Source organism: Taudactylus pleione, unplaced genomic scaffold (assembly GCF_031769625.1).
Source record: "Taudactylus pleione unplaced genomic scaffold, aTauple2 ptg001476l, whole genome shotgun sequence".
Classification (NCBI taxonomy): domain Eukaryota; kingdom Metazoa; phylum Chordata; class Amphibia; order Anura; family Myobatrachidae; genus Taudactylus; species Taudactylus pleione.
This window is the reverse complement of record NW_028285874.1, coordinates 744,231-770,029: the sequence shown is the minus strand read 5'-3', so window position 1 is coordinate 770,029 and position 25,799 is coordinate 744,231. Positions and strand designations below refer to the sequence as shown.

At 45.5% G+C, this 25,799-nt stretch overlaps 1 long non-coding RNA gene across 2 annotated transcripts in view; it reads left to right on the top strand.

Moving 5' to 3' along the window:
• The window catches only part of LOC148442523 (uncharacterized), a 118,317-nt gene extending 100,633 nt beyond the window's left edge, over positions 1-17,684 (top strand). Inside the window, exons 3-4 of one of the 2 annotated variants that reach the window (XR_015875794.1) lie at positions 12,074-12,177; positions 15,324-17,684. This is a non-coding gene — a long non-coding RNA (uncharacterized LOC148442523). Of the gene's footprint in view, positions 1-12,073; positions 12,540-15,323 lie in introns of those variants that run through there. The other variant, XR_015875793.1, reaches the window with a different exon arrangement.
• Positions 17,685-25,799: the final 8,115 nt, after the last annotated feature.

Sequence of the window (25,799 nt, the reverse complement as noted above, 5' to 3'; positions counted from 1 at the left end):
ATAGCATAGGGAGCCCTGTGATGATTTCTTCAGATGGCGTTATTAGGGAGTCCCTTTTATTTCCCCTAATCAAGCTCAGCTCTGACAGCCAGAAAAGAGCTCAGAGCTGGCACCTGTCATCAGCCATGTGTGTCTAAATAGACCACAGGCTGATTACTAAAGAAGATAAAAATAAAAAAAAACGAATATAATAAGCGAACACTCACCTGCACGCTGCTCCAGACAGAAATGAAGGGGTCAGTCAGACCCGCTCGCGAGCGAAGGTCGCTCGCAAGCGGGTCGATGCTGGGCGAATGCGCATGCGCGAGACCCGGCGAGCGACGAGAAATACGTCGCTCGGGGTCTCGCACCAAAGGGGGCGTGCTGTCGATGGTGAGTGACAGCACGCCCCCTTTGGTGGGCGTGGCTGCCAGACGGAGGTGTTCCCATGGGAACGCCTACCATCTGGGTCTGGCCCCACTGACATCACTAGTGATGTCAGTGGGAGTGATTTTGGCTCTGATAGAGCCAAAATCACTCCAGGGCTTGCGGTCACCGATACCCTACCACAGGGTCTCGTCACAAGCCCGATGGTCGCGATGGTCTTGATCATCGCGACCATCATCATGGACGCTCGCATAAGCTGTGGGTGGTAACCCACAGCTATGCGAGCGTCCAAGAGGCCGCTCCATTTTTAGGGAGGAGGGCACTGATTAAGAGCGAGCGCTCTGGTCAGAGCGTCCGGCTCTGAATCAGGCCCTCAGTGTCCATCTCCCATGACTCAGCTGATACAGTGAAACTCAGAGCCAGCATCACAAGTTTACAGCACTGATCAGCTGACTGTGGTCACAGAGAAAAGGAGCCAGACACCGATCCCTGGGTGCAGCGGCATGCAGGTAAGTGTTAGCTTAGCAGGCAAGAGGGGAAAATCGGGGGGGCGTGGGGTAGCCGGTGACACATGCGTGGTCACACTATTAGGGATTTAAAAAAAAAAATACCAAAGAAGTGCAGAGATTGGATTCGCAGGGACAGAGCTGTCTTGCAAGCTGACAGTGCGCCTCTCAGTCCTGGCACAATCGGGGGCACACGGATGTACACCAGGGAAGGACTATGTATCGGCATTGGCATAAAGTTGCAGACGGACGATCGCCAATAGACACTGCTGTGGGAGCTTCTGCATCCACCTCTAATGCTCTTGATGATTCCAAATGATACTAAAATAAAAGTACAATAGAAGGTGTTCCTAGCCACAACCACACGGCATGGTCCTGGCAGAACATAGGCACATGGGAGAATTTCCCTTACCCCGTCCTTGTAATTTTCATATTATTCAAAGATGAGGTTTTATGGTCCCACAGGTCTGATGGGGATTCACATATCTAATGCAAACTCAGGGCCTGATTCAGACCCGGTCGCAAGCGCTGAGCGCTCGCAACCGGGTCGATGGTGGCCCAGAGCGCATGCGCACGACGGAGCTGGCTCCGTCATGCACATGCGCAAGACCCGGATAGCGACGGGCAGTCCGTCGCTCTGGGTCTCGTACCAAAGGGGGCGTGCTGTCGATGTAGAGTGACAGCACGCCCCCTTTGGTGGGCGGGTCGGAGGAGTGGCTGCCCAAACGGAGGCGTTCCCATGTGAACGCCTCCGTTTGGGGCCGGCTCCACTGACATCACGAGTGATGTCAGTGGGAGAGATTTCGGCTCTGTTAGAGCCGAAAATCTCTCTGGGGCTTACGGCAACGAGACCCTACCACAAGGGTCTCGTCGCAAGCCTGATGGTCACGATGGTCTTGACCATCGCGACCATCTTCCTGGCCGCTCGCTATAGCTGTGGGTGGTTACGTGGCATGATGACAGCAGAAGGTCCACATCAGAGATGTCTCCCAGGAGCCAAGCTCTGCTGTTTCCCAAAGTTTGGTGGCTGCATCACCCTCCTTGGCCAGTGAGCAACCGGAGGGTAAGTGAGACCGAGACACAGTGGGTTCCCATTGGCAAGGAAGTGTCCTTGCAGGACTTTGGCCAGGATCAACCGAATGATGGGAAGTTGATAAATGCATTTGAAATTGTTGAAGAGATAAATGGTAGAGTAACCATGGCTTTACCATACTTTGCATTGAAAAATGATTTGTTATATCCTGTAACCTATTTTCAGGGTAAGAGAGTAGACCAATTGTTGGTTCCCCGGAAACCTGAGCAGTTGGTGTTAAGCGAGGCTCATACACACCTGTGGGGTGGCCATTTTGGGGAGGAGAAAACTCTCCAGCGTATTCAGTTAAGTTTCTTCTGGCCCGGCATTCATGCAGCCCTAAAAATTATTGTCAGGAATGTCCAGTGTGTCAGAAGACAGCACCCCGGCCAGAGTTTCGGGCACCCTTGCTTCACCTCCCTTTAATTTTTATCCCTTTTGAGAGCATTGGTATGGATCTGATAGGGACGGTGGAAAAATCTGCTCGTGGGCATCAATACACATTAGTGGTGGTAGATTATGCCACAAGGTACCCGGACGCCATCCCGCTACGTAACATGAAATCTATTTCAGAATATGCTTGATGAGTTTTTGTGCAGGTCGGGTAGTATTTGGAATAGGGCGAGCTAGTAGAGTGAATAATAATGGGGTAAACGGAATTTGAACATCTCCAATTTCCTTAATTAATTTATGGACCTCTTTCCAGTATTGTTGAACTTGAGGGCATGACCACCATATATGCAGCAGGGTTCCCCATTGGCCGCACATTGGCCCTCATTCAGAGCCACTCGCTATTTGCGGTCGTTCGTTCTAAAACAAGGGGAGGCTATTCAAATGAACCGTTCGCTGTTTGCGGTCTGTTCACGCCTCTATGTCTGAACGAGCGAACAAAACTTGCGTTCGTTTTTTTAAAAAATACGCCCCCTGGCCGCTCGCATCCTACGTCATGTCCGCTATTTATTAGATTAATCAAGTACATCGAACAGGGTATGAGCTGCTCGCTTTTCTTGGGGCTGGTGTTTGCTACCACAATTTTGCGAGCAGTTCTGGCTCTAAAATAACCCAGTGACGTGGTCAATGACGCTGCTGTTTTAAATATGCACACCCATAAAACGCCCGTTTTGACCTTTAAGCACGCCTGCGATCGGATCTCCACTTCCCGTTTTCAAGCACCTTCCCCTGTTACCACCCACATACGCCTCTTTCTGTCACTCAAATTATCAGGCATTCGCTATTTTGCGAGCACATGAATTTCGGCCGCACTGAGTTGTTCGCGCATGCGTATAACGATCCGTACGCATGCGCAGTTGGGCAAACATCGCTCGGAGCGAACGAGCAGCGACTTACGTCCGGCTCTGAATCAGGGCCATAATCTCCAACACATCGGGGAGACCGTTGGGTATATTGACTGTAGGCAGGAAGGGACCAGATACCAGCGGTAATAAAGTTTATATGAGTTGTCCTTAATTGTGACTGAAATAGAGCTTTTAGAAATTTCATATCTGATGTTTGACCATTCCTCGGGGTCAGAGTTTCTCCTACATCAGACTCCCATGCCAATTCATGGGGCTCTTTTAAAGCTGGTTAACGGGAAAGAAGAATTTGGTATATTGTTGAAATTAGGCTTTGGTGGTGTGGTGATATTGACCTAATGACTCCATAGGAGTTTTATTTATTGATGGGTTTGATTTTTTGAGCGATTGATAAAAGTGCCGGATTTGTAAAACTGATAAAAAACTTTGTGTGGAAGGGAGTATCGAGACTGAATCTCAGGGAATTCTGGGAAGTAACTTAAGGGAACTATGGGCCTGATTCAGAGCCAGACGCTATTAGCGCTCGCTCGTTCAGAAAAAGGGGGTGGCTATTCAAATGAACCGTTCGCTCTTTGCGGTCTGTTGCCGCCTCTATGTCTGAACGAGCGAACAAAACATGCGGTCGTTTTTTTGAACAAAAAAAGCCCCCTGTCAGCTCGCATCTTACGTCATGTCCGCTATTTATTAGATTAATCGAGTACATCGAACAGTGTATGAACTGCTCGCTTTTCTTGTGGTTGGTTTTTCCTACCACTATATTGCGAGCAGTTCTGACTATAAAATAACCAAGTGACGTGGTCAATGACGCTGCTATATTAATTATGCACACCCATAAAACGCCCGTTTTGACCTTTAAGCACGCCTGCGTTCTGAATTCCACTCCCCGTTTTCAAGCACCTTCCCCTGTTACCACCCACATACGCCTCCTCCTGTCACTCAAAATAGCAGGCATTCGCTATATAGCGAACAAACTATTTTCGGCCACACTGACTGGTTCGCGCATGCGTATTACAAACCGTACACATGCGCAGATGTGCGAACATCGCTCGGAACGAGCAAACGGCTGCTTACGAGCGGCTCTGAATGAGACCCTATATCCATTGGAAAAAGAATGCTTGATTTAGTCCATTGCTGAAATGATTGATAGGTCATACCTGGGACAAAGTCTGGATTATTCCATAATGGAATTAAAAATGGATGGAAGGAGCGAAGTTGATATAGATGTGTACATAGGCCCCATATAGAGAGAGTAAACCGGATTGTAGGAAGGATTGAGACCGTGTTCAGGCGATTAGTAGGGGTACACCACAGGAGGTTATAAGGGGAATAAGTCTGAAGTACATACGCTTCAACACTCGTCCAAATTTTTCGGTCAGAGGGTGCGTGCCATATGATACATGTCGACAATTGAGTCGCTCTGAAATATTTAACCAGATCAGGGACACCCAAGCCTCCCTGCGAACTATGGCCCTCATTCAGAGCCGCTCGTTAGCGGCAGTACGCTCGTTCCGAGCGATGTTTGCACATCTGCGCATGCGTACGCTTTTTAGTACGCATGCGCGAACCAGTCAGTGCGGCCGAAAATCCTTTGTACGCTATATAGCGAGTGCCTGCTATTTTGAGTGACAGAATGAGGCGTATGTGGGTGGTAACAGGGGAAGGTGCTTGAAAATGGGGAGTGGAGATCCGAACGCAGGCGTGCTTAAAGGTCAAAACGGGCGTTTTATGGGTGTGTATATTTAAAACAGCAGCGTCATTGACCACGTTACTGGGTTATTTTATAGCCAGAACTGCACGCAAATTTGTGGTAGCAAACACCAACCACAAGAATAGCGAGCAGTTCATACGCTGGTCGATGTACTCGATTAATCTAATAAATAGCGGACATGACGTAGGATGCGTGCGGCCAGGGGGCGTTTTTAACAAATAAACGAGCGTATGTTTTGCTCGTTCGTTCAGACTTAGAGGTGTGAACACACTGCAATGTGCGTACGGATCATTTAAATAGCCACCCCTTGATTTTAAACGAACGACCGCAAATAGCGTGCGGCTCTGAATGAGGGCCTATGTTTTTGCAGTATGCACATACTAACATCGTGGCCTTCGATCCGCCAATATAAAATGTGTAATCTTAATTTAAAGGTTTTTTTTTTATTTTTAGGGGGATGTGTATCAGTAAAGTCTGCCATAAGTACAAGTGTCGGGGTAGAATATTCATTTTGAGTGCTGCCATACGGCCTATCCATGAAATCATTGTTTTTCCCCAAGCGGAGAGATCTGACGTAATAGCAGAGGCTGAGGGAATCCAAATATCCAACATTTCAGGTTTGTCCAAATTAATTTTAAAATTTGAGAGTTGACCCTACGTCTGGATTTCAGCAAATAGGTGCGGTAACGAAGAACGGAGGTCGGTTAGTGTCAGGATTACGTCATCTGCATAGAGAGCAATTTTATGATCTATGGGCCTGATTCAGAGCCGCTCGTAAACGCGGCCGTTCGTTCGTTCCGAGCGATGTTTGCCCAACTGCGCATGCGTATGGATCGTAATACACATGCGCGAGCCAGTCAGTTCGGCCGAAAATCGTTTGTTCGCTAAATAGCGAATGCCTGCTATTTTGAGTGACAGAATGAGGCGTATGTGGGTGGTAACAGGGGAAGGTGCTTGAAAACGGGGAGTGGAGATCCTAACGCAGGCGTGCTTAAAGGTCAAAACGGGCGTTTTATGGGTGTGCATAATTAATACAGCAGCGTCACTGACCACGTCACTTGGTTGTTTTATAGTCAGAACTGCTCGCATGATTGTGGTAGCAAAAAACAACCACAAGAATAGCGAGCAGTTCATACGCTGGTCGATGTACTCGATTAATCTAATAAATAGCGGACATGACGTAGGATGCGAGCGGCCAGGGGGCGTTTATGTCAAAATTACGTTCGCATGTTTTGATCGCTCGTTCAGACCTAGAGGCGTGAACAGACCGCAAAGAGCGAACGGTTCATTTGAATAGCCAACCCCATTTTCTGGATAAACGAGCGCTAATTGCGTCCGGCTCTGAATCAGGTCCTATGTTACCTACAGTAATACCAGAAACATTATTGTTAGATCTAATTCTGGCAGCTAGAGGTTCCATTACAAGCGCAAAAAGGAGTGGGGACAAGGGGCATCCCTGTCTAGTGCCATTTCAAATAGATATTGTATCAGAGGAGAGGCCATTTACAAGTACTGAGGGATTATGATAAAGTGAAGTTAGACCATTATAGAAGGCCCCCTGGAAACCTATAGCAATAATAGTTTAGGGATAAAAGGCCAGGCCACTCTGTCAAAAGCCTTTTCTGCGTCTAAGGATCGGATAATGTTATGTATGTAGATACAGTGTAAACTGTTTCTGGATCAGACAATGTTATGCATGTACATGGATCAGACAATGGACCTGATTCAGACCCGCTCTCTAGATGCGGCCGCTCGCTCCCAGCGTATGCAAATTCAGCTAAGTGACATCAAGGCAGGCGATCACACGGCAAGGCATAAGCACGCCCACTATGTCTTGGCGAGCGATCACTTTGTGTTTATAGACACCCACCAGCCTGTCTTTAGCCACTTGCTAGCGTACGTCATCTCCAGGAAGTATATACAGCCATCGATACATCGGGTTCCATCGGATCTGACCGCAGCACTTGTGGTTGACTGTACCCTACCGCAAGCACTGCGAGATGTTCTGTGTAAAAATCAACCAGGTGACGTGTACTATGACGCTGCCAGTTAATTATGCACGCCTCTGAAACGGCGTTGAAATACTCAGGCACGCCTGCGTTCGCAACTCCACTACCCCATTACTACTGCCCTGCCCCTATTACCACCCACAAACTGCCTCTCCTGTCACTCATTCCACTGGGCTGTCTTTGCTGGGCGAGCGAGCGCTACCCGATCGCTCAAAATGCATAACATCGGCCGCGCACGAGCGAGCACCCACTTGCGTACGGGTCTGAATCAGGCCCAATGTTATCTATTGCGATCCTTGCAATAATGCAAATGCAGCAGGAGCTGCAAGACATCCCTTGCTGCATTTGCGATCCCAGCACTGGTACGGAAGTCGCAGGCTAGAATCACCATCACGACCATTGGTGGTTGATGGTTTGTGATGGTGGATGGCACAGCTTAATCAGGCTGGCCGGCTTACAAGCCCAGCAGACTGCGTATGTCAACGAAGTCCCTGGGCTGCCACTCCCGGAAAACAGAGCGGACACGCACTATGGGAACGCTGGAAGACCCCGTACCGTCGCTTAAATGGAAATCAGGGGCTTGCGTGCATCTTAGCAAGACTGCTGAATCAGGCCCAATGTTATGTATGTAGATACAGTGTAATTTTTTTCTAGATCAGACCATGTTATGTACAGTGTATAGATACAGTGTAACTCTGAGGATCAGACAAAGTTATGTACAGTATATAGATACAGTGTAACTCTGTGAGTATAAGACAATGTTATGTACAGTATATAGATACAGTGTAACTCTGTGAGGATCAGACAATGTTATGTACAGTATATAGATACAGGGTAACTCTGTGAGGATCAGACAATGTTGTGTACAGTATATAGATACAGTGTAACTGTGTGAGTATAAGACAATGTTATGTACAGTATATAGATTCAGGGTAACTCTGAGGATCAGACAATGTTATGTACAGTATATAGATACAGTGTAACTCTGAGGATCAGACAATGTTATGTACAGTATATAGATACAGTGTAACTCTGAGGATCAGACAATGTTATGTACAGTATATAGATACAGTGTAACTCTGTGAGTATAAGACAATGTTATGTACAGTATATAGATACAGTGTAACTCTGAAGATCAGACAATGTTATGTACAGTATATAGATACAGTGTAACTCTGAGGATCAGACAATGTTATGTACAGTATATAGATACAGGGTAACTGTGTGAGTATAAGACAATGTTATGTACAGTATATAGATACAGTGTAACTCTGTGAGGGTCAGACAATGTTATGTACAGTATATAGATACAGTGTAACTCTGTGAGTATAAGACAATGTTATGTACAGTATACAGATACAGTGTGACTCTGAGGATCAGACCATGTTATGTACAGTATATAGATACAGTGTGACTCTGAGGATCAGACAATGTTATGTACAGTATATAGATACAGGGTAAGTGTGTGAGTATAAGACAATGTTATGTACAGTATATAGATACAGTGTGACTCTGAGGATCAGACAATGTTATGTACAGTATATAGATACAGGGTAAGTGTGTGAGTATAAGACAATGTTATGTACAGTATATAGATACAGTGTAACTCTGTGAGTATAAGACAATGTTATGTACAGTATATAGATACAGGGTAACTGTGTGAGTATAAGACCATGTTATGTACAGTATATAGATACAGGGTAACTCTGTGAGGATCAGACAATGTTATGTACAGTATATAGATACAGGGTAACTCTGTGAGGATCAGACAATGTTATGTACAGTATATAGATACAGTGTAACTCTGAGGATCAGGCCATGTTATGTACAGTATATAGATACAGTGTAACTCTGTGAGTATAAGACAATGTTATGTACAGTATATAGATACAGGGTAACTGTGTGAGGATCAGACAATGTTATGTACAGTATATAGATACAGTGTAACTCTGTGAGTATAAGACAATGTTATGTACAGTATATAGATACAGTGTAACTCTGTGAGGATCAGACAATGTTATGTACAGTATATAGATACAGGGTAACTCTGTGAGTATAAGACAATGTTATGTACAGTATATAGATACAGGGTAACTGTGTGAGGATCAGACAATGTTATGTACAGTATATAGATACAGTGTAACTCTGTGAGGGTCAGACAATGTTATGTACAGTATATAGATACAGTGTAACTCTGTGAGTATAAGACAATGTTATGTACAGTATATAGATACAGTGTAACTCTGTGAGTATAAGACAATGTTATGTACAGTATATATATACAGTGTAACTCTATGAGGATCAGACAATGTTATGTACAGTATATAGATACAGTGTGACTCTGTGAGTATAAGACAATGTTATGTACAGTATATAGATACAGAGTAACTCTGTGAGTATAAGACAATGTTATCCTCGTGACATCTAATGCATTCTCACCTTGTGATACTGTCCTGATACTAAGCTGGAGATGTGACACAATCATCATTTTTTCTCTGTACATATCACACTCTTTCTGACACTATATGAAGAAGAAGTCCTAATTGTATCTGTATTGCTGTCTCCCCCAGCACTGCGGCTCTTTGTGTCTTGTAACATTAGCCATGACTGAGCAGCTATAGTGTGTGAGTGAGAGGGTATCGCGGGGTCAGTATCTGCTATAGACGGCTCACCGTCTCCCTCGCAATCACTGGCGCAAGTGAGAAAAACAAATGACTTTATAGTGTAAATAAAACTCTTATGATCTGAGACATAAGTGTAAATCGTGTCATAACGAGATAAAAGATAACTATTGGAATATACATTTTATAGCCTACGTCAAAGGAATCCACTGAAAGACGATATAATAATAATATAATAATCTTATATATGGCATGCAAGCAATATCTGACTGTAGTTCCAAAGAGTCTAATGGGGTTTTTTGTATCAAGCAGTAATAAATGTGGAGAAGTTTCCCATAGGAACCAATTAGCTGTGAAGTAGCATTTATCAAGGACAGTCTATAAAATAATAGGTAGGTCCACTACTCCACGCTTTCACTGCTTCATATATAAATGGTATGCAGTTGGGATGCCGACGGTCTAAATGCCGACCGTTGGCATCCCAACTGTCTAATCGCGGCTAGAGTCTAATGATAGGTGTCGAAATCCTAATGCCTGTCATTTTACTTTCGACGGGAGCTGAAAGCCTGGCATCCCGATCAAAGGTAAGCCGGGCACGGACAGCCGAGGGGGGGGGAGGGTTAGGTTAGGGGACCCTGGGGGGGACTTAGGGTTAGGCACCCCCCCAGGAGGATTAGGATTAGGCTAGGGGAAGGGGGAAGGGTTAGGCACCCCCTCAGGAGACTTAGGTTTGGGCAGCGGGGAAGGGGGGATAGGTTTAGGCACTTACAGGGGGGGTTAAAGTTAATCACTTGTGGGGGGAGGTCAGGGTTAGGTACCCCTAAGAGAGGGTTAGGGGGGTTAGTTTAGTAAATACTAAAATGCTTACCTGTCGCGATTAGAACCGCCAGTCTTCCAGCATCGGGATTAGTCCAGCGGTATTTCATACCGATCCCACATAAACCCCTTACACACAGGGTAATAAGGGTACAGTATATTCCCTCATAACCCATGTATAAAGATGCGTCCTCATATATCTGGCCTCCTTGCGCATTAAACAGCCCTTATAATCGACGCCATGCCAAGGTGTGACTCTGTAGCACCGAGCGTCTTTTGTGCAGCTTTTTACATTCAAATGTGTCTTATTCACACAGTGATGTGAATAGTTAGTACAAGCAGCTTCTGCTGATTAAAATGACATGCAGCATGCCTATGGGCCTGATTTAGCAAGGGACGCACGGGTGTCAGCACACAATCGGTCGATTAATTCGCATAGGGCATGCATCGCAGTGCACATGCTCAAACTAGCTCGACGTTTGCAGAGGCTATGCAGACCCAGAGCACAGTGATTGACAGGAAGTGCCATTTGTGGGTGGTGAGGGGGGGTGGTCGGGCAAACGCAGGAGTGCCTGTGCGTTTTGGACGGCATTTCAGGGGCATGCATAATTAAGCCCTTGTGTAAATGGATGCAGCCTGAGGTCTAGTGGCATGCAGGAAGTCTCGCTATGTCTGCGGGAGGGTCAGGTCAACCACCATTATTGTGTATATGGGTCCGATGGTTCTTCATGTTACCATTGTTTCCGCTGTCTAGCCAGGTGTAGAGGACGCAAGTAAAGGGAAGTGGGTGGTATTATGTAGTGCTGGGCATCCACTTATTCTGCTGCGATTGCCGTGCGTATGCATTCATTAGCATATTCTCACAGCGGCCGATTACATGGATCCGCATCTTTGCGTTCCTTGCTGAATGAGGCCCTATGTTCTCTGTGCGTCTGTGGGTGTATCTGCATGTGAAACGCTACGTTAATACTGTAACAGATGCACAGAGAACATAGGCATGCTGCATATCATTTTAATCAGCAGAAGCTGCTTGTGGTTTCTATTCGCATCATTGTGTGAATAAGATGCATTTGAAGGTTTCCACGTTGCACAAAAGACGCTCGGAGCTACCAAGGTACACGGAGCTCCGGCGTCATGGGTGGCGTGACATATAGTGCACGGAGGATAGATGTATGAGGATACATTTGTATTCTGGACACCGTTCATAATAAAAACCAGAAGGACATATTCCCAGGTTCCATCACCTGCGGCGGTCAGGAAACATGGAGCATGCGATAAAGGATACACGTTGTAGGTAAGAGTCTTTTATTCTAATTCAGTCCTCCATCCACAATAAAGCAGAGACTACATAACACATCTGCTGATAGCTGCCGTAGTGTGACCAAATGTGTCCAAAGATAGATCAGTCTTTGTAATCCTCAGGGGCCAGAGAAGCTCCACCCAAGGACGCAGCCACTGGCTTCGGCTCGCCCAACAAATGGGGCCCACATGCCAACATTTTCTGAAACGCTCCCCGTCGCTGACCCCATGCGCCAACAGCATGTCAATCATGATCACTATATCATAAGACTTTTATTAAACAGCTACAGGATTAGTTATGCTGCCCACGGCCTCCTGTACATGATTGTGTAACTTTTAATTCTGTTTATGTTCTTCGTACAGGATAATAGCAGAGTAAAGGACATGTGGGATGACGTCTATCTGGGTCTTTGGAGGACAAGAAGCTCTGTATGGACAGCTGATAGAAGAAGCTGTGGATGAGCAATGTATGTTTGAGCTGTGCTGGATGATGCTTCTAGGTGATGAGACAATCAGCAAAGCTCACAGACCCTAGAACACGTTGGCTGTAGCTGAAGACTCATATTGGCTTTATTTAGAGGATGATTTCCTTTCATTGGCTTATTAGGATGAATTTTATGATATAAGCTTAGAGATGATGTACAAGATTGGCAAAATATAGATGTCTATTATGAAAGACTGGCTGAAGTTCTTGACATGAAAATTGGATTGGATCGGATCGAGTTCATCGATGATGTAAAATACTGACTAAGGTTTTTGAATGATGTCACATTTTGGTTACAATTCATATATGAGAGGACATTTATTGGATTCAAATCATGGCAAGACATGTTGGATAAGTTCCTGCGTGATATGACAAACTGATGTCACATGGGACCAAACTTCATCAATGATATGGCATGTACTGATAGATATTCCTTTATTCTAATATAATTCCCCATTTAAAAGAAATAGGTGCCTGCAAAACACATTACCTGATGGGTTGGGTGTGAAATACCAGCAGTTGGGATGCCTGCTGTCAAAATACTGACAGTGGCATCCTGATGCTCAGTATCCTGACAGGGTTATGTAAGTATCCCAACCCTGCCCCTTTTTGCACTCTAACCCTCCCCACATCGCACCCTAACCATCCCCATTAGTGCCTAAACCTAACCCTCCACCCTTAGTGCCTGAACCTAACCCTCCCCCTTAAGTGCCTAACCCAAAGCCCCCCCATGGTGCCTAAACCTAACCCAGGCCCCCCAAACACCACGTAACACTGCCCCGCTATACTTACGTTCGGGATACCGGCTGTCGGGATTCCAGTGTCGGTATCTAACCTGGCCTCAGGATTTAGGCGCCAATGTTTAATCTCTGGTCGGGATTCCGGAAGCCAGCATCCCGCCCGTTGGCAACATAACTACATTCCATCCTGATAGGTGCCTGCAAAACACGGATCCTCATAGGTGCCTTTATATGACTAAATGTACCCACTGATGAGCCAGTCTTTACACAAAACTCATTGTCCAATATGGTGTAGGAATGTGCCAGGCTATGCTGGCTGGTTTGCCGCCTTCCCTGAAATACACAAACCATTTATCAATTATTTTGTATTGATTTCTAAACAAAAGCACAAATAATATTTGTAGGTATATCCCGAAAACATGTTTCCGGGGGATACCTGAAATATTAAATAGCCCCTGAATGCAGCATTCTGTTCCATGACCGACAGCAGGTCTCTATGGGGACTGCCAGGCTGTCAGATTGCCCAAGCTCTGGAATGCAATGCGTGCCCCTGGCAGCTACCACCATCCTTATATGGCGTCAGATGCTGTAGCTCATGGGCTACTTACTGCAGATAAGACTTGGAGGGGGCTCCGTAGGAGCGCTTCCCAGCAATGGCTGCCGCACATACACGTTCAGAAGACCGCTCATGCTCTGTAGTGCTGCAGCGTCCGGTATAGAGGTGAAATGATCAATAATGCAATCGCTTAACTTCTTCCTTTTGCAGCCCTGTCCCTGCATGTTTATTACATTCAGGCAAATCTTAGCGCCTGATTCAGAGCCGCTCGTAAGCGGCCGCTCGTTCGTTCTGACCGATGTTCGCACATCTGCGCATGCGTACGGATTGTAATACGCATGCGCGAACCAGTCAGAGCGGCCGAAAATCGTTTGTTCGCTATATAGCGAATGCCTGCTATTTTGAGTGACAGGAGGAGGCGTATGTGGGTGGTAACAGGGGAAGGTGCTTGAAAACGGGGGTGTGGAATTAGATCGCAGGCGTGCTTAAAGGTCAAAACAGGCGTTTTAAGGGAGTGCATAATTAATACAGCAGCGTCATTGACCTCGTCACTTGGTTTTTTTTTACCCCGAGCTGCTTGCAAAATAGCGGTTGAAAAAATCAGCCACAAGAATAGCGAGCAGTTCATACGCTGTTCGATGTGCTCGATTAATCTAATAAACAGCGGACATGACGTTGGATGCGAGCGGCCAAGGGGCGTAGTTTTCAAAATTGCAACCACAAGTTTTGCTCGCTCGTTCAGACTTAGAGGCGTGAACAGACCGCAATTAGCGAACGGTTCATTTGAATAGCCACCCCTTGTTTTAGAACGAACGACCGCAAATAGCGAGCGGCTCTGAATCAAGCCCTTAATTTCTTATTGCCGTGACGGCAATTAGAGATGACAATTACCAGGTGTAAAACCAGATAATTGATAAATATGCCCCTAAGTCACATTAAAGTTTAATATTTATGCCTAGGAACCCACAAAGTAGATAGTGGGACTTTAACGGGTTCCGGACTGTAGATAGACAGTGGCTAGATAGACACCAGATGTTAGACAGTCAAAAGGTCGACATGTAAGAAGGTCGTCAGGTACAAATGGTTGACATTGTCAAAAGGTCAACACGGAAATGGTCGACACTTGTTTTTTTTTGTCTATTTATGGTCAGGCACTTACTGGAGGGTTAGGGTTAGGCACTTACCCCCACAGTTAGGGTTAGGCACCAGGAGGGAGGGTTAGGCACTTACCGAAGGGTTAGGGTTAGGCACTAGAAGCGACGGTTAGGGTCAGGCACCTACCCCGACGGTTAGGATTAGGCACAAGGAGGAAGGGTTAGGCACTAGAAGGGACGGTTAGGGTCAGGCACTTACCCAGACGGTAAGGGTTAGGTACCAGGAGGGAGGGTTAGGGTGAAGATTTTGGGAAAAAAAATGTCGACCAGTTGTACCTGTCGACCTTCTTACATGTCGACATTTAGTGTGACGACCTTTTGTCCCTGTCAACCTATTGACTGTCTAACATCTGGTGTCTATCTAGACATTGTCTATCTAATTACTGTCTATCTCTTATACCACACCCGACTTTAACTAAGGCCTCTATCTCTTATACCACACCCGACTTTAACTAAGGCCTCTACAGTATATGTTCCTAAGTTGGTGCCTTTACCTGAGCTCCTCACTTTCTTAGAACCCCACCGGATACTCTCCTGGTACAGCAGAAAAGCCAGTTTAGGGTTGTTAATGTCTCTTTATCTAGATTTTATAAACATTTTATTTGATTTTAGAAACCAACTACAACATCAGTTATGTTTTATATGTAAATCAGTCTATAACCATTATTATTTTTTACAGGATGATACCACAGTGAAGAAGATGCCTGGTGACTGTTTCTGGATCTCAGGATAGACAAATACCTTGGCGCAAACCGACAGTAGAAGAAGCTATGGATGAACCATCCATACACGAGACGTACTTGTTAAGGCTCTTACAGCACAACCATAGGCAGCAATATAACCCTATCAGCATTGGCTGAGGCAGAAGGAGAAGATGATATTGGGTGCAGTTCGGAGATCATATGAAAATTGAGTTTCTATGATAATATGACATTCTGACTTATTGGGATTCTTTTTATGATGTGTGATTTTAAGATCATAGATAATATACATGTTCCTCGTGAAATTTTTGTAAAATAATGATAAAACATTCACTAAATTTAATGCACAATATCACATTTTAGCTACAATTCGTGGATGATGTCAAGTATTAGATAAAGATCATGGATGATGTGACATTTGGAAAAAGTTCATGTGTGATAAGACATTTACATATAACGTTCATGGATGATATAACCATTGGATAACGTTCGAGGATCATATAACATTGAGGTCATGTACATGGATGATATAACATTGAGGTCATGTACATGGATAATATAACATTGAGGTCATGTACATGGATGGTATAACATTGGGATATTGTTCATGGGTGATATGGCATTGGAATAAAGTTCATGGAGGATATGACATTGGGATAAAGTACATGGAGGATATGACATTGGGATAACGTTAATGGTAGATACGAGAGTGGAGTAACGTTCAAGGATATGACATTGGGATAACGTTCATGGATGATATGAAATTCAGATAACGTTCAAGATTATGACATTGGGATAATGTTTATGGATGATACAATAGTGGGATAACATTTATAGGTCATATGACATTGGGGTAATCATGGATAAAACAACATTGGGATAATGTTCATGGATGATAAATGGATGATACGACATTGGGGTAACATTCATGGATGATACAACATTGGGATAACGTTCATGGATGATACGACATTGGGATAACGTTCATTGACGATACAACATTGGGATAACGTTCAAGGATGATACGACATTGGGATAACGTTCATGGATGATATGACATTGGGATAACATTCAAGGATATGACATTGGCATAACGTTCATGGATGATACGACATTGGGATAACGTTCATGGATGATATGACATTGGTAAAACATTTGTAGGTGATATGACATGATAAGACATTTGGATAATGTTCAGGGATGAAAAGACATTGGGATAACGTTCAAGGATGATAAGACATTGGGATAATGTTCATGGATTGTATGACATTGGGGTAATGTTCAAGGATGATATGACATTTGGATAACGTTAATGGATGAGATGACATTGGGGTAACATTCAAGGATGATAAGACATTGGGATAATGTTCATGGATTGTATGACATTGGGATAATGTTCATGGATGATAAGACATTTGGATACTGTTAATGGATGAGATGACATTGGGGTAACGTTCAAGGATGATATGACATTGGGATAACGTTCATGGATGAGATGACATTGGGATAACATTTATAGGTGATATTACATTGTGTAACCCTCATGGATAAAACAACATTTGGAAAATGTTCATGGATGATAATTGGATGATACAACATTGGGGTAACATTCATGGATGATACAACATTTGGATAAAGTTCATGGATGATAAGACATTTGGATAACATTCAAGGATGATACGACATTGGGATAACAATCCATGGATGATAAGACATTGGGATAACATTCATGGATGATACGACATTGGGATAACGTTCATGGATGATAAGACTTTTCGATACCATTCATAAATGATACGACATTTGGGTAATGTTCATGGATTATATCACATTGGGGTAACGATCATGGATGATAAGACATTGGAATAACATTCATGGATGATATGACATTGGGATAAAGTTCATGGAATATATGACATTGGGATAAAGTTAATGGATGATACGACATTGGGATAATATTTTTTGATTATATGACATTGGGATAACGATCTAAGATAATGATATGACATTGGGATAACATTCATGGATGATATGACATGTGGATAAAATTAATGGATGATATAATATATTGCATAAATCATGCTTTGGCAAATGATAAGTTAATTTCATACAGTATATAATATTTTCAGAAATGTCATGGATATATGGAATATTTGAGAGACTCAAATATGTCTAGCATTTACTTATAGATTAATTTAAGCCTCATTAAAGACTGCCTATCATTTCTACAGCCACTAACATCTGAAGCAAATAATGCAGATATACCGTCCTTGACATCATAATTCCTGCTATACAAAAACAACCTATAAACAAATTATATGATGTGTAATAATAATTATTTAAGGATAATATTTTTGTAAATAAAACCTGTACTATCCTCATTTTCTCATGGGATTTGCTAAATATATGTAAATCTTGCTGACCTAACAGTAGTACTGGACTCTATAGGTACGGTCTTCTCATTTGTGGTTTAGCAGAGGTGCACCCACCCAAGCCTCCAATTGTTGTAATGGTTCAGGTTATCCACAAGTAGTAGACTTGAGAGCACCCCCCTCCCCAAAGTAAATTGATACCACAACTTTTACAAGTACCCGCAAGGTTACTAAAGGTTAGCTTGTGGCTCTCACCATTGAAGTCAATAGTGGGAGCCGTTCATTGGCTGAGAAAGGCGGGGGCTCACCTCTCTCAGCCAATGAACGATCAGCCCCGGCAATTCTAAGAGAAATGCCGCATCTGAGCCCATCATTCGGGAAGTATCGTCCTTAGAGGACTGTACAGTTCATGGTTTGGGCTCCTCAATTTTATGGTTTTAAGAAGACAGTAGATGCCTACATGGAGAAGAGGACCGGTCCAGGTATTGTAGGTATGTGTGAGTGTGGATGTATGTAATAAAATGTTACTGTCACTGTGTGTGTCTTGTCTTTATTTTAAAATTTCTTAATAGGTGAACTAGAGGTACCAGCGGGCCCTTAATGCCCCGCATGCTGGTAACTGTGACTCTCCAAGTACCAGCATGCGGGGGAGGCTTGAAGGGACCTCTACTTCTACTGTTAAAGACAATTTTATCACTTCGATTTTTACACACACTTTACACTATCAACTCGGCACCCACCAGCCAGGGGTGCGGGGGATAGCTCTGGGCTATCAACCCAGGTCTGGGGTGGCTTGGAGATGGGGACCCCTTTAGTAGGGGGGTGCCCACCTCTACAGGAAACCCTGGCATGGGCTGACTAGTGGTCAGGCATAATATTTTGATCGGGGGACTCGGTTTTGACCGGGGGACTCGGTGAAAGGGTTCCCCTGGCTCTGGCATTACACCCTGGCTAGAAAGAGTCCGGTGCTGTTTATGTAAATACAGGGGACCTCTACTCATTTTGTCCCCTGTATTTCCAAAACCAGGACCTGCTCGCTTAGTACAGTGCTGGTTGCAGTTAAATACAGGGGACCCCTATGTATTTTGTGCCCAGTGTTTACATTACCAGGATTGGCTCTAAAAAGTCCAGGGCTGGTTGTGCATAGGGGGGGGGCACATAATTTTTTTTTAAACACTTTTGAAGATTTTAACACAAAAATGCATGCATGGATCTCACTGATCTGTGCATGCATCTTTGTCAATCAGCCAAAAGTAAAATAACACTGACTTACGGTGCTAAATATGACCAATAACTTCAAATAAAATGATATTGAGATACCGTCGATATTTCTGTGGACTGCAGCTACCTACTGTGAGGTGCTAAGCCCCACCGATAGATAAAATGTCGGCTTACCTTCGATCGGTTGTTGGGGTCTCCCAGCGTACGTCTAATAACAGGCGTCAGGATTTTGATGCCTATCATTAGACATTTGCCGGGATTAGACAGTCGGGAAGCCGACAGTTGGCATTTAGACCGTCGGCATCCCGACTACATACCGTTACTATGCACTTATCAAATAAAAGGTGAGACATATCAAAGTTTGGAGAGAGATAAAGCACCAACCAATCAGTGTCTACCTGTCACTTTGCAGTAGCTGATTGGTTGGTACTTTATCTATCTCTCTCCAAGCTTTGATACATCTCTGATCAACATAAGGGGGAGATGTATCAAGAGGGTCTAAATAATGGACAGTTGGAGACGTTGCCCATAGCAACCAATCAGCTTCTACTGGTCATTTTATAGAATGCACTTGATAAATGCTACCTCAAAGCTGTATGGTTGCCATGGGCAACTTCTCCAATTGTCCCCTTCTACCCTCTTTACACTGCTTCATTCATCCCCCCCATATGTCACCTATTCCTCACTGGAATCTTCTTACTGACTTGTCCTCCTCACAGGTAGCTCACATCCAAAGCCTCCCTCCCCCCCCAACTGTAGGGGGCTCACAGGAACCTCTTCTCCTGTCATGTACCTCTGGCTTCTCCATCAGCCATGTCCACTACTGTCACCAGCTGAGCCTGACACCTCATGGCTCTCGCCCGGTCCCCATGGTAACATCCCCGCACCCTGGGCCTGATTCAGAGCCGGACGCTCTGATAGAGCGCTCGCTCTGAATCAGGGCCGTCCCTCTGAATTTAAGAGCGGCCTCCTGGCCGCTCGCATAGCTGTGGGTGACCACCCACAGCTATAGCGAGCGGCCAAAATGATGGTCGACCATCGGGCTTGCGACGAGACCCTTGTGGTAGGGTCTCGTTGCCGCAAGCCCTGGAGTGCTTTTGGCTCTATCACTAGTGATGTCACTGGCTCCGGCCCCAGATGGTAGACGTTCCCATGAGTTTATTCGGGTCTCGCGCATGCGCACGATGGAGCCGCCTCCGTCGTACGCATGCGCACTTGGCCAACATCGACCCACTTGCGAGCGCTCAGCGCTCGCGAGCGGGTCTGAATCAGGCCCCCTGTCCCTTGAGCTTCCAGCTTAGCATTAACCACGTCAGTGCCGCAGTCAGCGCCCACAACAGCTGGGTTTACATTTATATGACATATTTTATAAACATTATAATATGGTATGCAGTCAGGGTTAGTGACCGCCTCTGAATGAGGCCCTGTATATAATAGTATATTATATTGACACGGCCGGGAATCTCTGTGAGACTATAGTACAGAGGTTGGACCTGCTGAGATTACAGATGAGCCATAACATCAGTGAGTAATAGTAATAGACTGCACCGATACTTCATGTCTGTCTGTTGCGCTAATAACCCCCAGCAGCACCAGGCATCGTATCATGCTTTCCCTGTCTGGCACAATGGTTCATCTATTACAGTGTAATGTCTCTGCCGGGGACGTCTCAGCAAACTGGTGGCGAGGAGAAGGCGGCGGATGGCTGCACTGAACCGGCGCGACACCCATACAAAATCAGTGTCACTGTCACTCAGATCGGGAGAGGGGGGCTCTCCCCTGACCAGCTGCATATTGTGCTGGTCAGGGGGGCACAGACTTTTTATTTCATGATTTTTGCACTTACAGTACAGGTATTTTGGGTATTTATTTTTACATGTGCGCAGTAAGGGCCTGATTCGCTACCATTCGAGGTGAAAATATGCTAATTATCGCCGTACGCAATGTAGCCGCAGCACAATAAGTAGACACCTACCACTACATAAAGTCGCCTACTTCCCTTCACTTACATTCTCGCAAGACAGTGAAAACATCGGGAACCATCGGACCCACACGCCCAATTTGTGGTTGACCTGACCCTACCGCAGACATTGCTAATATTTGTGTGTGTAACTAGACGTTAGGATCATACTTACCTACTCTCCCGAAAATCGGGTTGCGCTCCCGACCACCCGGAAGACTAGGCAAGTCTCCCGCAACCAGCCGCAGCCAGCCTGCATCCCCTGTTGCCGGCCACTTAATCTGCAGTACGGGGGTTCAGATGACGCGATTCGCGTTAAATCGCGTCATCGAAGCCCCGCCCCCCGCTGTACAGTGCCTGTATTACAGGCTCTGCACAGCAGGGGGCGGGGCCACGATGACGCGATTGAGCCGGCACGCCCCCGCTCCGCCCACCTGCTGTGTACAGAGAGTCGACCAGGCTGTCCCCTCCCGGAAGGGACAGCCTAAAGGTAGGCAAGTATGGTTAGGATGCGTATGCCGTCGCTGGGGCCTAATTATGCACGCACCTGAAATGGCGTCTAGACGCCCTGGCATGCCTGCGTTTTTCTGACCACCCCCCGTCACCACCCTGAAACGGTCACTTTCTGTCAATCACTGTATGAAGGCTCTGCGTGCCTGCTGCCATGGATTCCCGATCGCAGGGGTCGGTTGGCGCACGCACACTGCGATGCATACTCATGTGCAGAATGCAAACATCGACAGACAGCGTGTGAACGGAGACCCTTCTCACTAATCCTTTGTAAGGGCGCTTGTAATAGTAGTCTATGGGGTCTATTTACTAAGCAGTATTAGGAGACAGAGTGAAAAGTGATAAGAAAGTGATAAGGTGCCAGCCAATCAGCTCCCAACTGTCATTTTTCAAACACAGCCTGTGAGATGACAGTTGGGAGCTGATTGGCTGCTACCCTATCACTTTTTACTCTGTCTCCTAACATTGCTTAGTAAATAGACCCCTAAGTCTATTTGGTACACCTGCTTCCATTAGATGGCAATACTATCAGGGCCTGTGCTAGGCTTCTCTGCGCCCAGCGCCATCCTGCGCTGCACTGTTGCTTCCCTTCCTGCTCCCTCCCCCTGAGCGTATACCAATAACGCCAGGGAGTGAGTGGAGGGCGGGATTTCCCTGAGCCGGTGGTGAGTGCCTCTGCTCAGGCTATGGCGCTCTGGATGACAGCCCTTCTCAGAGTTGCCTACCCTCCTGATTTTAGCGGGAGGCTCCCGGGTTTTTAATGAAGCCTCCCGCTCCCCCGCAAAGTGTACCTCGACTCCCGGTTTTCGGGAGCCATTGAACTGCGCATGCGAGATTCCGGAAATGTCAGGGGGCGCAGCCTGCGGGGGACGTCATGACGTCACGACGCATGACGCCATCTTACCTGAAGGCCGGCCACCGCGGGGTTGTGGGTAGCGGTGACCGGCGCTATTCAGATGTGCGCACACAGTGAGCTTGGGCACGACAGCAGCAGCGGACGGAGCCTGGTAGCAGTGCTGCACTGATCGGGATAGCAGTGTTGGGCACCTGTGAGAAGCCGCATGGAGACAGACCACACACCACAGTGTCTGTCTCCAGCGGAAGTGGCCGTAGCAGCAAATCCCTCTCCTACCTGCACATGAGAGCCGCGGGGACTGAGACCTGGTGGAAGAGGACCTCTGGTCTGGCGGAGAGAGGTGGCTGGGTCTGGGAGCTCGGTGCAGAGGCTGGAGGAGGAGAAGTGCCCGGTCCCAAGGCGAGTGCACTAATGTGTGTGTGTGTGTGTGTGTAGGGCATCTAGTAATGTGTGTGCGTGTAGCGCATCTAGTAATGTGTGTGTCTGTAGGGCATCTAGTAATGTGTGTGTGTGTGTGTAGGGCATCTAGTAATGTGTGTGTGTAGGGCAACTAGTAATGTGTGTGTGTGTGTGTGTGTGTGTGTGTGTGTGTAGGGCATCTAGTAATGTGTGTGTGTGTGTGTGTGTAGGGCAACTAGTAATGTGTGTGTGTGTGTGTGTGTGTGTGTGTGTGTGTGTGTGTAGGGCATCTAGTAATGTGTGTGTAGGGCAACTAGTAATGTGTGTGTGTGTGTGTAGGGCATCTAGTAATGTGTGTAGGGTGTGTGTGTGTGTGTGTGTGTGTGTGTGTGTGTGTGTGTGTAGGGCATCTAGTAATGTGTGTAGGGTGTGTGTGTGTAGGGCATCTAGTAATGTGTGCGTGTGTGTGTAAGGCATCTAGTAATGTGTGTGTGTGTGTAGGGCAACTAGTAATTTGTGTGTGTGTGTGTGTGTGTGTAGGGCAACTAGTAATGTGTGTGTGTGTGTAGGGCAACTAGTAATGTGTGTGTGTGTAGGGCATCTAGTAATGTGTGCGTGTGTAAGGCATCTAGTAATGTGTGTGTGTGTGTGTGTGTGTGTGTGTGTAGGGCATCTAGTAATGTGTGTGTGTGTGTAGGGCATCTAGTAATGTGTGTGTGTGTAGGGCAACTAGTCATTTGTGTGTGTGTGTGTGTGTGTGTGTAGGGCAACTAGTAATGTGTGTGTGTGTGTAGGGCAACTAGTAATGTGTGTGTGTGTAGGGCATCTAGTAATGTGTGCGTGTGTAAGGCATCTAGTAATGTGTGTGTGTGTGTGTGTGTGTGTGTAGGGCATCTAGTAATGTGTGTGTGTGTGTAGGGCATCTAGTAATGTGTGTGTGTGTAGGGCAACTAGTAATTTGTGTGTGTGTGTGTGTGTGTGTGTAGGGCAACTAGTAATGTGTGTGTGTGTAGGGCAACTAGTAATGTGTGGGTGTGTAGGGCATCTAGTAATGTGTGCGTGTGTAAGGCATCTAGTAATGTGTGTGTGTGTGTAGGGCATCTAGTAATGTGTGTGTGTGTGTAGGGCAACTAGTAATGTGTGTGTGTGTGTGTGTGTGTGTGTGTAGGGCATCTAGTAATGTGTGTAGGGTGTGTGTGTGTGTGTGTGTGTGTGTGTGTGTGTGTGTGTGTGTGTAGGGCATCTAGTAATATGTGTAGGGTGTGTGTGTGTAGGGCATCTAGTAATGTGTGTGTGTGTGTAGAGCATCTAGTAATGTGTGTGTAGGGCATCTAGTAATGTGAAAGTGGCAGGGTAGATATATATTAATGTCAGTGGGGGAGCTAGGGTCTCAGGGCCTGAATCAGAGCCGAACGCTATTTGCGGTGTTCGTTCAGAAAAAAGGGGTGGCTATTCAAATGAACCATTCGCTCTTTGCGGTCTGTTCACGCCTCTATGTCTGAATGAGCGAACAAAACTTGCGGTCGTTTTTTGGATAACTACGCCCCCTGGCCGCTCGAATCCTACGTCATGTCCACTATTTATTAGATTAATCGAGTACATCGACCAGCGTATGAACTGCTCGCTATTCTTGTGGTTGGTTTTTGCTACCACAATCTTGCGAGCAGTTCTGACTATAAAATAACCCAGTAACGTGGTCAATGACGCTCCTGTATTAATTATGCACACCCATAAAATGCCCGTTTTGACCTTTAAGCACGCCTGCGTTCTGATCTCCACTCCCCGTTTTCAAGCACCTTCCCATTACCACCCACATACGCCTCCTCCTGTCACTCAAAATAGCAAGCATTCGCTATTTAGCGAACAAAAGATTTTCGGCCGCACTGACTGGTTCGCGCATGCATATTACGAACCGTACGCATGCGCAGTTGGGCAAACATCGCTCGGAACGAACGAGCGGCCGCTTACGAGCGGCTCTGAATCAGGCCCTCAGTTAATAGGAATATATACGCCCATAGGTGGAACTAGACACGCCCTTTTGGGCCAGGCGCGGCACATTCTGCTGCAATCTCCCTGAAAGTATTTTTCAAAAGTAGGCAAGTATGGTCCTTCTAGCCCGTGCCTTCAGCCGCCATTGACTGCTATAGGCAGGGCTTACGGTATATTAGTTACCAGAAGGTGCATCACTTCTAAGGGCCATCAATATGCTCATATTTACTTTATATTGTACAGCATGTAAACGTGGCATCGTCCAACCTCCGACCACCTTAGAACTACAACTTTCATTCATTAAAATTGTTCATTTTCTTCAGCTAATATACTCCTGACTTTAAGCTTTCTGTATGCAATAAATTCACCATAAGTGTGAGGGAACAAATGGACTGTTTTATTATTTGTGGTATTTGTGAATAAAAATGTAACTGTTGAGGTGCATACACAACGATTTTTTGAACTATTATAGTTAACGATATCGTTAATCGTTCAATAGTTGTAAAAATCGTTCACTTTCTGAGTTAAAACGATGAACGATTATCGTTCATGCGCGTTCACGTTTGTAGTTTGTAGTTCCGTCAGACTGACCAACTGAACGATTTTCATTAAGGGAATATGCAAAAATTGTAGTTCCAAAAAATTGTTCATTACACTTTAAAAAATCTGACAGATAATCTGACAGAAAAACGTTCAGAAAATCATTCATAAAATCGTTGGTAACAAAATCGTTGTGTGTGTATGCAGCTTACGGTGTTACATTAGTGTTACATGACTTGTTTATAAGATTTGTCATTACTCGTGTATAAAAGGATGGTTTCAGGAATGTCTCCCCGCCCAGCAGGACTCTGCCAAAGGTTTGTGGCAATATTTCAAAAAGCGAAATACTATAGTGCTCAGCATATGACAAGGCGCTCCTTAATTTCTCTTCAAATTTAGGGAGACAAAGGAACAATGAGTGTCCAAGGAACTTTTCCTTTTTTCCTAGGTGCACTGTAATTACAGTAACTGTATTTTTGTCTAATATTCAGGTGAAACCTTGTTATCTGTCCAAATTTCTACAAAAAGACGTACAGTAATAACACACCAGTAACTTCCCTCTGTGTACCTGTTACCTGTCACCTGTCCCCACTTCTCTACCAAATCT